The following is a 16,224-nucleotide window of genomic DNA, read 5'->3' on the forward strand; positions in this document are numbered from 1 at the left end:
GCCCGTGAGCCATGGCAGCTGAGCCTGCGCGTCCGCTCCGCAACGGGAGAGGCCACAACAGTGAGAGGGCCCCGCGACCCCAAAAAAAAAAAAAAAAAAAAAAAAAAAAAATGGTCAAGATGGTACATCAGGGACTTCCCTGGTGGTCCAGTGGTTAAGACTTCACCTTCCAATGCGGGGGGTGCAGGTTCAATCCCTGGTCGGGGAGCTAAGATCCCACATGCCTCGTGGCCAAAAAACCAAAATAAAAAAAAAATTTTTAAAAGATGGTACATATGTTGTGTACATTTTACCGTAATAAAAAAAAAAAGACTAAAAAAAAATCCAGCCTGCTAGAGTGGAACGTATCTCTTTTACACTACTAATGGGGTATGACCCGGAGAGCTCTCTGGGAGGCAATTTATTGAATCAGTAATAAATTGATTAAAACTGCATTCTCCTGGGACTTCCCTGGCGGTCCAGTGATTAAGACTCCGCGCTTCCACTGCAGGAAGCATGGGTTCAATCCCTGGTGGGAGAACTAAGATCCCACATGCTGCATGTGGCCAAAAAAAACTGTGTTCTCCTGAAGCCAACAACTCCACTTTTTTTTTTTAACTTCTTTATTGGAGTATAATTGCTTTGCAATGGTGTGTTAGTTTCTGCTTTATAACAAAGTGAATCGGCTATACATATACATACATCACCATCTCCCCTCCCTCTTGTGTCTCCCTCCCACCCTCCCTATCCCACCCCTCTAGGTGGTCACAAAGCATAAAGCTGATCTCCCTGTGCTGTGTGGCTGCTTCCCACTAGCTGTCTATTTTACGTTTGGTAGTGTATATATGTCCATGCCACTCTCTCACTTCGCCCCAGCTTACCCTCCCCATCCCCGGGTCCTCAAGTCCATTCTCTACGCCTGCATCTTTATTCCTGTCCTGCCCCTAGGTTCTTCAGAACCATTTTTTTTAGATTCCATAGATATGTGTCAGCAGACGGTATTTGTTCTTCTCCTGACTTACTTCACTCTGTATGACAGACTCTAGGTCCATCCACCTCATTACAAATAACTCAATTTCGAACAACTCCACTTCTAGGAACCTATTCAAGGGCAATAAATGAGGACATGCAAAGGTTTGAGGGCAAAAGGACAGTCACTGAAGAGCTGTTTATGACACACACCTCCCCCGACACACACACAATCCTTGTAAATAACCTAAATGCTCCAAAGTGAGGGATTGTTTAAATCAAGCATAATATACCCATGCAACACATACCACTCAGCCTTCAAATCTTGTAGTGCTTACTAACATGGAAAGATGTTCTTTTTTCCTTTACCCATCATGATTTATTCTTTACTTCGTTAAATTATCATTCAATGATTTACATCCAGAAATTACTGAATAAGGAGGCCAACGGGTGTTGCTGAGTACAGTCTGTGTGCCCTTTCCTTCTGAACAGAACCAGCTAGGACTTGAAGGGCTTCAGTGTCACTCAAAATCTCTTCTTCAAAGAAAACAAAACAAACAAACAAAAAAGAACTCATAGGTTCCAGAGTTCCAACAAAAGATCGCCAACACTAGGACTATAGATGTTACTAAGGACATATAGTATTCAAATGAAAAGAGAAGGTTACAAAAAAGCATCCTACTATGATCTCATTCTTATAAATATGCATACTAATATAAATATATATTAACTTAGCAAACATCTACTCCACAGCTCCATAGGAGAGCTATGCTGACCATTGGGAATACCCCAGAACAAGACCACCACGGCCTCTGCCTCAGAATCCAGGGACCTCTGGAGCTACCTGTGTGTGCATGAGAAAGACAAGGGAACGGTGACCACAGAGCTGGGGTTTTCTCTGGCAAGGGAGAAATGAGGGTTATTGAATGCGTGCGAGGTGAAGACAGTGAGCCTTGCTACAACCTGAAATTGTGTCTGGGCAAGAGAGAGGCCAGTGTCGCTCGCTTCCCAGCCTAGAGGTCAAGTATAGAACCACCTGGACCAAATAACACAGGTGTGAGAGGACCCCAAACACCACGGTTGACAGAGGGAGAGGGGTAGGTGCTCTCAAGAACTTTATACAGGGACTTCCTTGGCGGTCCAGTGGTTAAGACTCCATGCTTCCATCACGGGGGTTACAGGTTCAATCCCTGGTCAGGAAACTAAGATCCCCCATGACGCGCAGCCAAAAAAAAAAAGGAACTTTATACAGCACGGTGCCAAGAGTTAACATTATATTGTACACTTACCATTTTGCTAAGATCTTCTGTTAAGTGTTCTTATCTCACACACACATATAATAAGCAAGAAGGGCAGGAGGAAGCTTTTGGAGGGAATGGATTTGTTTATGGCATAGATTGTGGTGATAGTTTCGCAGGTGTGTTCTTATCTCCAAACTCATTAGGTTGTGTACATCAAATATGTACAGCTTTTTGTATGCCATTTATACCTCAATAAACTGTGTTTTCTTAAAAAGTTTAGCTAGCAAGGGAACAGAAATGACAGAAGCTGGATAGGGATTTGGCACCAACAGAACTGAGACCCAAGGTGCCCTCTAAGTGCGCAGGAGCTTGGCTGGATATCTCCAAACCACGGACTGCCCTGGAAAGAACCAGAACCCTCATTTTTAGTGGTTGTTTGGGCTTGTTTCTAACTCACAGTTAATCCACTGGTTTCCAACCTACTGACCAAGAAGTGGCCATTCATTATTCATATCTTCCCCGTGGACCCCACTTATTGAAAGATTTTGACCTTCCAGGCAGTATTTATGAAAGAATAATTTGTTTTCTCACTTCTTTATGACTGAAGTCATGTATAACTTCCAAATAGCTTTCTAATCAGCAGGATTTCACCAAGGTGGCCTCAAGAATTGATAGGATTCCAGCCAAAAAGGAAGGTACATTAGTTACCTGCCCAAGCAGCCTAAAGCAGAACAACTGCCCTTTGTCTTGGGGAAATAATAAAATAGCTTGGACACTGGTTCCAACCCTCCCAGGCCCCTGGGTGGGAACTGCTGGACAGCCATTTCCTTTGCACGCAAGGACATTGCACATGATGCCAAAGACACACGGGAAGGCACAAGCAGAGAGGACCTGTCCCCGTGGGACAGCACCACGTAAGGCAGAAGTGACATGTTTAGCAGTTAACATTATGAGGCTGAAACACTGTATGTCTTAAGGGAAGGAAGCCTAGTAAATAAAAATAAATCCCTTGTTCTAGAGCTACCGTGAGTTTACTCGGACGCGCAGAAACAATGCACCTCTCTCCAGCCTTTGATTTGCTGCAGTCCCACGCACACAGTAGGTCCAAAATATTTGCTGAACTAAATGATTTGTCTTCGATGTAATGTGGAAATTATATCGGATGTGCCCAACAAAGCAAAAATTCCTTTCTGTTATTACCTACAATGTCAAGGGCAAATGTGTAAACAGCTCATCTGGTCCAAGAGCTCAGGTGTGGGGGCCCCAAAGCAGGCCTCCTTCAGTTCCAGAGAGCGTCCCTGGGACAGCTGGCGAGGCCAGAGCTCTACAGGACTGGACCCTACACTCCATGGAGCAGCTCAGAGTCAAGAGTCGTGGAGAACACCCGGGCAGCGGATTCCCAAGGACACCCGGGGCCAAGAGCAGGTAGGGCTACTGGAGCCCTGCATCCTCCAAGCATCCAGGCCCAGACCTCTATCTACACTCCTAAAAGCCCTTCAAAAATCTAACACTTAGCCCTAGGGACAGAGAGATGAATGAGATGCTGTCCCAGACAGCACATACTGGCAGTGACACCGAGTGAATACTGGATGAAGAAAACCAACACCTAAGGGTGCAGACCTGAGGGCTCAGGTACGGCAGTCAGAGGTCTTTGCCAGGGATCCTCGATCTGGTTGGGACAGTGCCCAAAAGCCATGGGACAGGACATCACAGTGCTCAGACTCCCCTCCCACTGGGGGCTCATTTCCATGTTCTACTTGAATATCAGGCCCCACCTTAGCAGGGGTGCTGGGCGATCCACAGGGGCTTACTTGCTTGTTCCCAAGTCCTTCTCCATGGAGATTCTTCCATACACTCACTTCCACAGCTTCAAGAACCATCTCCTCGTGATGATGCCAAGATGTCTGCCTACAGCCCAGGTGTCTCTCCTGAACGTAGCACCCATACCTCACCTGCCTGCGGCCCTATTTCAGGTGCTCCCACCTTCGGCTCTGGCAGCACGGCAGAATCCTGAGGAGTCTCGTGCCAGCACACAGCAGGAACATCTCTGGCCTCTGTCCGCTGCCCTGCAGCTCAGGCCCTTAACCTTCTTCCTAGCAGCGTCCTCAAATGGGCCACAAGTGTGCTGAGCCATGAGCCTGCACGGCACAGAACTCGGAGCGCGTCCATCCATGGTGCTGTGGCTCATAAAAGCTCTGCACACTGACTCTGTCAACTGCCTGGCAGAAAGCAGGCGTCTGGAAGGTGTCTTGAGAAAGAAGTGGCTTTTTTCTCATTTGTACAAAGATGTCATGGCGTTGGGAGGAAGGAGCTTGTTGACAAGGGGATCTCCTCAACCCTCGGGTGCACAGCAGAGCCGGGGATGACTGGAGTGCCCAGGCTGGTCACTTCTGACCATGAGCAGTCTCGTCCGTTTACCCATGAGCTGTACAAATATGTTCCATGTGTCCATGACGTTAAGAAGATTGGGCAACTCTGGCCTCACTTACAACCACAGCCTCTGTTTCTGGATCCTTTCTGTTGGCATCTAAACAAGCTCAGGTTTCTCCCGTTTGCACCACCTGTAAGGCTGCGTGTCTGCCCCACCCAACATCCCCTTCTGCCCACAGGCCACTGCTCCGGGAAGCAGCACCAGGCTGCTCACCAGGAAAGGATCCAGGAGGACCAAGGCCCAGTAACTGGGACAGTCTAGGTGGGCCACGAAACCACCTCCGTCCAGAATCCCGCCGTCACTCATCCACCTGGAGCGCCTCAGGTGCATGATTACACATTACTAGTCTAACAATTCAGTTCTTCACCTCTCCCCACAAAGAGGTTTCATGGGTCAAACTGACCTCAGACTCCAGCATTAGTTACAAAAAAAAAAATGTCAAAGAGTGAACCAGGAATTAAATGGAATGTCCAGGAAGAGTTCAGTTAATACATTACCACAGGAGAGCACTATATCACCATTTAAAAAGAGAACGTTATTATGACTATATAAATATTGTTCCCTGCAGAGCCAAGAAATGTGCCAGGAATTCTATTTCCTTCTGTACAGTTCCAATGTCAAGAGCCAAGTGCTCCTCAAAGGGAAAAGTTCCCAGCATCCAGGTCAAAGAGAAGCTTCTCCTCTCCAGCACTCTCCCCACTGTTCAAAGCAGGTGGTGGTGGTATCTTAGTGTGTTTCCCATTTGGATCACAACATGCTTGTGGTCATTTCTCTTTTTTGTGGCATTTTCTTTCTTTTCTTTTTTTTTTTGTGGTACGCGGGCCTCTCACTGTTGTGGCCTCTCCCGTTGCGGAGCACAGGCTCCGGACGCGCAGGCTCAGCGGCCATGGCTCACGGGCCCAGCCGCTCCGTGGCATGTGGGATCTTCCCGGATCGGGGCACGAACCCGTGTCCCCTGTATTGGAAGGTGGACTCCCAACCACTGCGCCACCAGGGAAGCCCTTGTGGCATTTTTCTATTGCCTTCTTTTTCCTATTGAGAAAAGAAACACAGCCCATCTTCCTATAACCCTTGTGGTCTTCCAGCTTCTTATTCATTCTGAACATTTCCTGGAATCCATTCCTGTCTCCGTCCTGGAGATATTATTCTTGGAGCTGACGACTTCCAGTTCTAATTTGGACTGGGTGCTTCTGAGGCCCACTCACAGCCGTCTGTCTGGAAGTTCTTTTCTTTAGGCTCCCAGAAGCTACCAATTCTCTTTCTGCCCCCAACTGCCTCCTTCATAGGCTTCACCCTTGTTTGGCTGGTGTAGACCCTCAGAATGAGTGGGAAGTAAACTTTTAAGTCCTTGCATACCTGTAACTGCCTTCACTCTCCCTCCTGACACTTGATGAATTTGGCTAGGTGTATTTGCTTCCCAGGGCTACAAATGACCACCAACTGGGTGGCTTAAAACAACAGGATTATTCTCTCATGGTGTGGAGGCCAGAAGTCCGAAATCAGTTTCACTGGGCTAAAACCAAGGTGTCAGGAAGGTCAAGCTCCCTCCAAAGGCTTGAGGGGAGAATCCAACTCCTGGCCTTTTCTAGCTTCTAGGTTGCATTCCTTGACCTCTCCCTCCATCTTCAAATCTCTCTCTGCTGAGGTCTTCATGTCCCCATCTCTCTTCTGTATCTGTGTATAGTAAAATCTCCTTAGGCCTCTCCCCCATAAGGACACCTGTGATTGCATCAGGGCCCACCAGGATAATCCACCATAATCTCCTCATCTCAAGATCCTCCCCTTAATCACATCTAGAGACCCTTTTTTTTTTACCTTATAAGGTAACACAGGTTCCAGAGATTAGGGCCTGATATTTATAGGGGACATTTTTCAGTCTACTCTGCAGGATATAAAAATTTTTTCCAATGGTTAAAAAATTATTTTCCCTCGGTGTCTTGAAGGCCTGGCTTTACTACTGATTGTCTTTCATCCATGTTATCTGATTAGACGTTTATTTTGCTGCCTCTTCCTCTCTCTGATTCCTCAGCGTGAGAGCACTCCTCGTTCCCTCCCTAGCTAATCTAACTGAGTAGGTACCATGGCTTCAAACACCATCCATTGACCCCAGATCCACGCCGGACGAAGGAAGGCTTTGTTGTAGAAGGCCAGCACCCACACCCCCAGCCTTGCCTCTGCCAACGAAGTTCACCTGTCCTCATTTTCCCCTGAGACCTTCCATTAAAGTCCCAGCTTTCAGCACCACATCTCATTCCTGCCCTGGGATGGACCTGCAGGCTTAGTTGAGAGGCTCTCTGGGGTTCTTGGGCAGGGCAGACTGGCCCGCTCCACTCGGGCCCACTGGGCTCTGGGCTTCTCTGCTACATTTTTGATGTGGCCATACCTCTGCCTGCTTTCTATCGTCCAGAAATTTGTTTCAATCTCTCAGCTGCTGCTAATCCCCTCCCATTCACTTTGCTGTCATAGGATTATACTTTTAATAATCTCTTTATTATCGTTTTAATGGGTTCTGGGGAGGAAGGGTAGACAGAGGCACATGCGCTGAATCCTTCATCTTGAACTCTACGTTAATCTCATTACCTTTTCAGTTATAACTTGCATATGGCACAAAGATAACAGACATTCTATTCTAAGCCCCTTGTCCGTGGGCTCCCGTTGGTGGTAAGTGGGAGTGGGGACGGCAGGTTTCGGGTTCATCTCCCAGCTTGTCACCTCCCACCCACCTCCGACACACACAGACCCTCCTTGTCTGAGCACTGCCCCTCCTGACACAGATCTGCCAGTGTGAGTTATGGGACTGGCAAACTGCATGCGGGTTTCGTCTTTCCAGGATTTTTTTTTAAAAGCAAATTACTTCTATGGCCTTCCCTATAAGGCCGGAATACAGGCACTGGGACATGAAATGAAGAGAAGGGACAATGTTAAATGGGGAACATCTTTTGCAGGTTCCATCAGCCCAAGAGAACCTTTTCACTCAAAAGCGAAGCCTGCATGACACATCCCTGCCTCACCAAGGCTCAAGTTTAAAAATAAACACGGGCATTTGAAGGAGCACAAAAATAATTTGTGCCCGAGGCTCCACAGAACCCCATGGCACCAGGTGTATGCTGACCCCACAGGAGCTAAGACAGGCCACGTTCAATAGAAAGTCAGCCCTTGTGGACCTCAAACAAGCGATACACGAGTAAAGGGAGCCTTTTTGTGCTGGATTCCCTTGTACTACAGAGCGTCAACTGCACCCCATTCAGACCAACCACGGGCGTCTGCTCTATCTAGCTATTCATACGAGAGCTGTGAAGGCAGCCCCCAGCCCCAGCCCCAGAGCCCAAATCCAAGACCTCACCTAGCCTTTGTCTCCTCTTCCCTATCAACCCCTGTACCAACGTACAGGATTAACAAAACAGAAGTTCCTGCTCATCCATACCTTTGCCTCCAGAGGAGCTGTGCCTTCCCCCTGGAATGCCCCCTTGTTCACGGCCAACCCCCACTTAGCCCATCCCCACGGGTCAGAATCCTACCACCTTTCAGAACAAAGTGCAATTTGGTCACCTCTTCCATCAGAGGCACCTGGGTCCACCACCAGACTGGATTCTCTCTCTGGAGCCCAGCTTTCTGTGTCTCCTCTGTAGCCCTCATATTATTCTGCCTTGTCTTTGGGTAGCTATAGGTGTGCTGTACCCCCCAAATTGGACTGTAAGCCCCCTTGGGCAGGAATCTGGTCTTCATTTCCAGAGCCCCTGCAGCACCTTGATAGAGGAAGTGCTTGAAGTTGTGGCCAGAGCTTTGAGTGAACCCAAGTCACAGAGGGCCCAGAGGGACTAGCCCCTGGCTGGTGTGACCCTGTGAAATTCCACAGAGCAAACAAGCAGACCTTTGTTTGAAAGCAGTGGGAACCCCTCTCTACAGCAGAACTGCTAGGTAATGTTTTCCTTCCAGGCACACATACACACAAGCACACATACACACGTGCATGCACACATACACACACAGAGGCATGCAGAGATATATTGACCCTCTCAGCTCCAGGCTGCAACAGGACATCTGGAGGCCCAGCTTATGGCTTCCACCAGCAACTCCTCCCTTTACCCCAGGTGCTGCACAAATGACCTTTCCCAATGCACTCTGCCTGGCCTGAAAGCACAGCTCTACTGGGGTGAGCTTAAGGGCCAGGACTACGTTTTATGTGCCATGTCACAGCCAGAGCCTGGCACCCAGAAAACATGTCTTAACAAAGTGGTGAGGGAATTCCCTGGCAGTCCAGGGGTTAATATTCGGCACTTTCACTGCCGTGGCCCAGGGTCCATCCCTGGTCGGGGAACTAAGATCCTGCAAGCCGCATGGCGCAGCCAAAAAACAAAACAAAAAAAACACAAAGGGGTGAGAGAGAAGGGTGCACAGAGAGAACAAAAGTGTCCGAGCAAACAGTCAGTCAAGTTCCATTTATACTTCGTTAGGTTTGGAAGGAAATGTACACAGCATTGGTAGGTCTTCAGTAGACAGAAATAAGTGACTATTAGAAGAATGACATGTTTTCCTATCACACTGTGCTCTGGTTATGATGAATCAGATGGGGGCTATTTATCATACTGGATCTTCGACAGGTTTTTCTACCTTTTGGAAAAGGTCTGACACTCAACTTTTAGCAGAGACCCAGGCAGCTAGCAGGTGTCCAGACAGTTGGGGCCTACGTGTGCCCAGAACAGCCCGTGCTCCTTCCCATATACCAAGGACACACTGCCCGTCCCCTCCAAAGGCCCAGATGGCCTGTGTGTAGACTTCTCCCCACTTCCTTTTTATCTCCTCCAAGTGCTCTGCATCAAGCTTCCATCCTCAGATTCACGGGTTTCCACGCACATTCACATCTGCAGTGCAATTCGTGTGCCTCTCCTAAGGCATTTGGTTTTTAAATAGGAAATGCCTTTCCATGTCCTACAGCAATGCTGAGATGCACTCACCAGATCTCGGCAGTACCTCGGAAAAGGTATTTCCTAGAGGTCCTGGCATGTATTGACCATCTGTCGGTGTCTGGCATTGTGCTGGGTGCTGACATACATAGCTCACCTCATTTTCCCAACAACCTTGAGAATCAGTGTCTGTGTCTTCATTTTACAGAGGAAAACAGGGGGAAAAGATTAAGTAACGCACCCAAGGGCACACAAAGTTATCAAGTGGGAGTCACCGGGGTCACCTAAACCCAACACACCCCTCAGGCTCCCTTCCCAATTGTTGCATGAGGCCCCACACCTGTGTTCCCTGACCCTCCTCCCCAGGCCGCCTCCCCTACCACCATGTTCAGGCAGAAGCCCTCCTGAGGACCTCAGCAGGTCTCTGGGCAAACAGGTTAATCTTTATCCATCTCTTACCAAGGCTGTCATCCCAGGCCTTAAGGAATGATCCAGAAATCCAAATCCTGCTCACCAGCAGCAACCCCACAGTCCTTCCCAAAGTCTCCACAGTCAGGAGAAAACCCAGAAAATACCTCCTGAGTTCCCCAAACCTTCAGGTTCCTGCCCAAAGGCTCACAACTCCTAAAGGTGCCCCTGGGGCCTGTCTGGACCATGTTGATGAACCACCCACCAGGCAGTAAGATGGGGCAGCAGGCAGCAGCTGGCCCACCTGTCGCTTCAACAGCTGGCCTCCTGGGTGGTCACAGAGAATGTCCATCTGGCCCACCTGGGTCTCTATGCAGCCACCAGTCACCCAAACAGGTCTCTTCCCACTGCAGCACTAAACAACTAACTCAGGAAACCCCCTTGTCTCTCCAGCTCCTGTCCACACTCACCCCTGATCTGTGAGGCAGGCCTCCTCCTGACCATTCCAGAGTTCGTGCTCCCTATTGACCTTTCTGGACCACATCTACCCACCCACCACCCTCTCAAACAGCACTTCCTCTGGGAAGCTAAGATTCTGCACTCAATTTTTTTTTTTTTAAGATTTTTTTTTTTAATGTGGACCGTTTTTAAAGTCCTTATTGAATTTGTTACAACACCGCTTCTTTTTTTTTTTTATGTTTTGGTTTTTTGGCCACGTGGCATGTGGGATCTTAGCTCCCCAACCAGGGATGGAACCCACATTCTCGGCGCTGCGGGGCAAAGTCTTAACCACTCCAGGGAAGTCCCTCCACCCAATTTCAATGTGTGGGTTTCCCCCCACACCACCAAGCAACTGTCTGAGACACCAGCTGGGTGTCCTACAATCCAGCTCAATTCTGACACCATCCACCTGAAGAGAGGGTCAGATCCCACAGGTTACAGGTTCAGTCCCACAAGACCCCCTCCCGCCCCCACTTCGTATGTCAATCACAAGTCCAGTTACCACCTGTGCTTCTCACCAGCTGGCGACAGATTCAAGGTCTCAACAGTTTGATTCATTTGCTAGAGCAGTTCACAGAACTCAGAGAAACATTTTACTCACTAGATCACTGGTTTATTATGAAAGGATATAACTCAGGAACAGCCAGATGGAAGAGACACATAGAGCAAGGTATAGAAAAAGGACTCAGAATGTCCCTGCTCTCTCTGAGCGCCACTCGCCCCAAATGCCCATGTGTCCACCAACCTGGAAGCTCCCTGAACCCTGCCCTTTTGGGTTTTTATGGAGGTTTCGTTACAGAGGCATGATTGATGACATCATTGGCAATCGATTCAACCTCCAGTCCCTCTCCACTCCCCAGAGGTGGGGGAGCGTGGCTGAAAGTTCCAACCCTCTAATCATGTGGTTGGGTCCCCCATCCTCAGGTGCTTTCCAAGTCACCTCATTAACATAACAAGACACCTTTAAGGCTCTCTTCACAGGAAATTCCAAGGGTTTGAGGAGCTCTGTGCCAGGAACAAGACGAAGATCAAATATATATTTATTATAAGTTATCACAGAAGCCTTCCCCAGCCTCACCCTTCCATCTACCCTCGCGACACCCTGTACCTCTCCTGCAGAGCACAGCTGGATGACCAGGCTCCTCTCTACCTCTTCCCTCCTCCCTCAAAGTCCCAGGTCTTCAATCTCTTGTCATCAGACTCTGTCATCCTCTACCCCTCACTGCTGCTGTCAACCACCAACCCCGTGTCACTCCCCCTCGTTTCTGGATGATTTCAGGATCACAGGCCCTCTCTCTCCTGATTCTCAGTCATTTCGACCCACATATACATGATCCTTCCAACTGGCCTCCTAACTGCTTGAACCCCCCTCAGCCTCTCCAACTCCCTGTCAAAACCTGTCATTTATCAATAACTCCAAACCCGTCTATAATCTTCATTCCATGCATCCCACCCTCTGCAACTGGCACCCACTCACCCACCGTGCCCGGTTCCTACTCCCAGTCACCTTTACCTGCTCTATTGCTCATGGAATTTTTCACCTCTAATATGCCATAAAATTTACTTATTTGTTACAGTTTGATTTATTGTGTGTCTCGTTCAAATGTAAGTTCACAAAGGCAGGGATTCTTGTCTGGTTCACCACCTGCAGCACCTGGTATATGAGATACTCAACAAACACTTGTTGAATGAATGACTTTTACTTTTGTAATTATTCAATATCCATCTCCCCTGCTATACTGTAAGCTCTACAAGGACAGAGGCCAAATCCATCTTAGTCACCCCTGGAAGTACTCAGTAAATACTACTTAACTGAGGGAATGGAGGAGCAAAGTTCATATTTAAGAACTGCATTGCTGGGCTAAAGCTGCTGCTTGCCAGGGTAACTTCCACCCAGACTGCTTGGATGCAGCTCTGTTCCCACTGGCTGCCACCTGAATACAGGTGACCTAAATAAAGCTGCTGCTTCTGATAAAACGAAGCATGAAGCATCAGAAGCCCACAGACATGGAGATCTGAGCATAAACAGTGCTTTCTACTGCTGGCATGCAAATATTCGATCCCATGGATGTGGGGGAAATTCATTTTACCTGTTACCAAGAATAGTTTCAGAGGCTACCTGAAAAAGTTCATTCTAAAAACAGATTACCTAGAAGATGCTCAACCATGAACTTTCTCCCAGCAAAAGACACTTAACAAGATCCTATCTAGGTTTCAGATCATAATTTCAGTCTGTGACTTCCCCTTCAAGCCGCACTCATGACTCACTAGGTTAGTTTAGCCATTCGTGGGTAAGGGATTTGCTCTAGGAAAAAAACATACAAATAAACCAAACAATTTTTGTAAGATGCAGACAGAACCAAATTTCACTACTCCAGACTTAGTCTGACTTCTCACCTAGGATGGAGGGGCTTGAAAAGCACTCCCTTTTGTGGAGATAAAGTGCTGACAGGGAAACCAGTCCTGAAAATCACGTCACTCAAGCACCTTCCAGCTCCGGTTCCTGACAGGCGGCTCCTTCTATTACAGCCAGGAGAGGCCCAGCTACAGCAAAGCTGCCAGGACACTTGGGGGGAAAAAAAGTTCTCGTGCATCTTTCAGACAAACAATGCAGGCAATCAGCTAAAGCTTGAACCCCTGGCAAGTGTGGACAAGATCCTGATTCACAGCCAAAAAGCAGGTGAGAGCAATGTGGGCTTTGGTGAGCTTACCACCCTGCTCTGTGTCGAGATTAATATCGATATAACTCATCCGACATAGACCCAGCCTAACAGGTTTACTTACTGGGGACTCAGATGCCTACTACGTGATCTGAACATTGTCTTAATAGATGTGATTGCAACATACAACTCAAGAAGACTGAAGAATTAAGTCATTCTGAGAACCTCTACTGAAATCTGAGAAAAAGGACCAGAGAGAAACTGGAAGACAGAAGGATGAGAAAAGGAATGGGTTCGGTAGATTCAGGGCAAAATCTGTAGAAAACTGAGCTGCATTCCGGTGGTGATGACTTCCCCACGAGAATACACCTCTTGCAAAGGATCTCCTTCGTCCCTCCCCAGAGGATAAGAAGAGGAAACACAAGAAGCAGCACCTGGTGCAGAGCCCCAGTTCCTATTTCATGGATGTGAAATGCCCAGGATGCTATAAAATCACCACCGCCTTTAGCCGTGCACAAACAGTTCTGTGCGTTGGCTGCTCTACTGTCCTCTGCCAGCCTACAGGAGGAAAAGCAAGGCTTACAGGAAGATGCTCCTTCAGACAGAGGCAGCACTAAAAGCACCCTGAATCAAGATGAATGGAAAACCACCCCAATAAACACATTTTGGATTTAAAAAAAAAAAAAAGAAAAAGGAAGGAAAGAAAAAGAAAACTCAACTGCATGAACAGCCATGAGTTCACATCAGACTAAATACCTGTTTATTACCCCTGCCCTTTGGAAGGTATGCTAACAGAGCTTCCTTAAACACATCTCTTTTCTTTTAAACCTCAAGTTGTACTTTTGAAACAAAATTTGTTTTTGTCATGGAATTGTAAAAGTCTCAGAGTAATACAACATATATAACCACCAGCCCACTCAGAGTCCTGGCTGTGTGATGTTAAACAAGTAACTTAACCTCTCTGAACTCATTTCCTTATCCATAAAACATGAAGCTTAAATGAAATAATGCCTATAGATAATCAACAAATATTACTTCCCTTCCTCCTGGCAGAACTCAGTCTTCTACAGAATCCAAGTAAGACACCACAATGACTGTCTGGCATGACCTATGTCTGTCCAGCACACCATTCTGTGGCCTCACAGATAAAGAACCTGTGTAATTACAGAACAGGAAGAAAGCTGGGAAATAATTGGCCAGTTCTGAGATGCCACCATGGCTCCTGAGGAGAGGGTCATCTGCCAGAAGATAAAGTAGCCTTCTCTTCCCTGCAGTCTCCAGAAATCTCCACCAAGTACATATAGAAACCAGTGCCAATACTACAGTGGTTGGGAGGATGCAGATGTGGCCCGAGGACACGGTCATCTCACGTGTGCAGTCACGTGGCACTGAAGGGACAAATGAGACCAACTAAGAATTCACGGGGCTGATACAAACAGCTGATGGATGCAGCCTCTCAGGGGAAAACTTGCATTATATCACATAACACCTTCATCCGCTTTTGTGACATTTCCAGGGCTGTGCCAATTTCGCCGGCTGCTTGCAAGGCAGCTGTTTGAAGCTGCATCCCTTTCTCTATGAGGAGAACCTCCTTGGGCACCCAGCCAAGCTCTCCCCCTGAGAGGCTCCCAGAGGTACAGTATGACCAGGCCTGGGCCACACTGCCATGCTTGGTGTACTCTACTTAATTATTTAAGGAATGAGGCATTGTTTCCTTTGTGGGCAAAGCTTTCAGAATATTTAAAATTCACGGGAGAAGCCAAGGAGTGGGTTTTTTTTTAGCTCCCTCCCTTGAAGTAAGGGATATGGCTTTCAATCAGGTTGTGGGATTCCAATTCCAATCTTCCAGAATATTCCATCCTTGGTGAAACATGTCTGCTTTAAAAAAAAAAACAGGGATTCCCTGGTGGCACAGTGGTTGAGAATCCGCCTGCCAATGCAGGGGATGCGGGTTCGTGCCCCGGTCCGGGAAGATCCTACATGCCGCGGCACGGCTAGGCCCGTGAGCCATGGCCGCTGAGCCTGCGCGTCCGGAGCCTGTGCTCCGCAACGGGAGAGGCCACAACAGTGAGAGGCCCGCGTACCACCAAAAAAAAAAAAAAAAAAAAAACAGAGAAGAAAAAAAAGGGAGGAAGCCCTGACAAAGGCCAAACTCGATTAATCATCAGTTTTGTCCCATGGGAGTCACTTTCAAATTTAGCGTATCAGATTCTGTTGGTGCCAAAGTCAGGTAGGAGCCCAGCTATTCCTTGGGAACATGCTGGTTGCAGGGAGGTACAGGGCCCCCCTAAGACAGGAAGCACTGCTCAACCCCAGGTCCAACTCAGTGCTCGTCTCACCCAACTCCACATCCTGGAAGAGATGCCACAGGCCATCCAGGTGGGCACCTGAGGGCCCACAAAGGTGGGCTCACAGCCCCGGATGAGACAGGGGGAGGGGCTAGGCACACCCCAAGGCAATGCCCAAGGAACACGTCCCCACACCTCAGAGGGGTCACCTGAGGCCCCAGGACGGGTGGAGGGCCCACTACCTAAAAGGACAGTTAATGCGCTGTCTCCAAAAAGGCAGGTACGTTTCCAGGGGGCCTCTGCACCCCAGAGCCGCATACCTGAGCATCTGCAGGGGGTTCATCTCTCCCAGCAAAGCTCAGCCCACAACACGGTCTTCCTGAGGATGAGGAAAACCTGGCAATGCCCAGAGTTGTGTGCTCCTCAGAACAAGAAGGTTTGGACAAAGCTTTTGCAGCCATCACAGGCCACCTCCTTCTGTCCCTGCCCTGTGTATATACCCAACCTGTAACAGGTGCCCTCAGGCTTCCTCAGACACCCACCCGACTGCCTGTGCTCCCTCCCACTGGTCCGAGTTCCCCCAGACGTGTCCACAAGAGCAAATCCCCCTCCTCCAAATGGCAGTGCTCACCTACATGGAAACAGCTCTCTCCTCCCCCTACCTCTTGGCCCATGTTCTCCCCTCTCTAAGCTGAACATGCCCAAATCCTTTAAACAAGTGGTTCTAATCTCTTTTTGAGTCAAGGACCCCTTTGAATATCTGATAAAAAACTATGGCAGGGCTTCCCTGGTGGCGCAGTGGTTGAGAGTCCGCCTGCCGATGCAGGGGACACGGGTTCGGGC

At 48.4% G+C, this 16,224-nt stretch overlaps 1 protein-coding gene and 1 pseudogene across 2 annotated transcripts in view; one reads left to right on the plus strand and one right to left on the minus strand.

The window, feature by feature from the left end:
* The window catches only part of HOMER2 (homer scaffold protein 2), an 88,333-nt gene that overhangs the window by 55,158 nt on the left and 16,951 nt on the right, over positions 1–16,224 (minus strand). The window lies entirely within an intron of this gene.
* Positions 13,123–13,710, plus strand: LOC103077161 (40S ribosomal protein S27 pseudogene; annotated as a pseudogene).

Source organism: Lipotes vexillifer, unplaced genomic scaffold (assembly GCF_000442215.2).
Source record: "Lipotes vexillifer unplaced genomic scaffold, Lipotes_vexillifer_v1.1 scaffold532, whole genome shotgun sequence".
NCBI classification, from domain to species: Eukaryota; Metazoa; Chordata; class Mammalia; order Artiodactyla; family Lipotidae; genus Lipotes; species Lipotes vexillifer.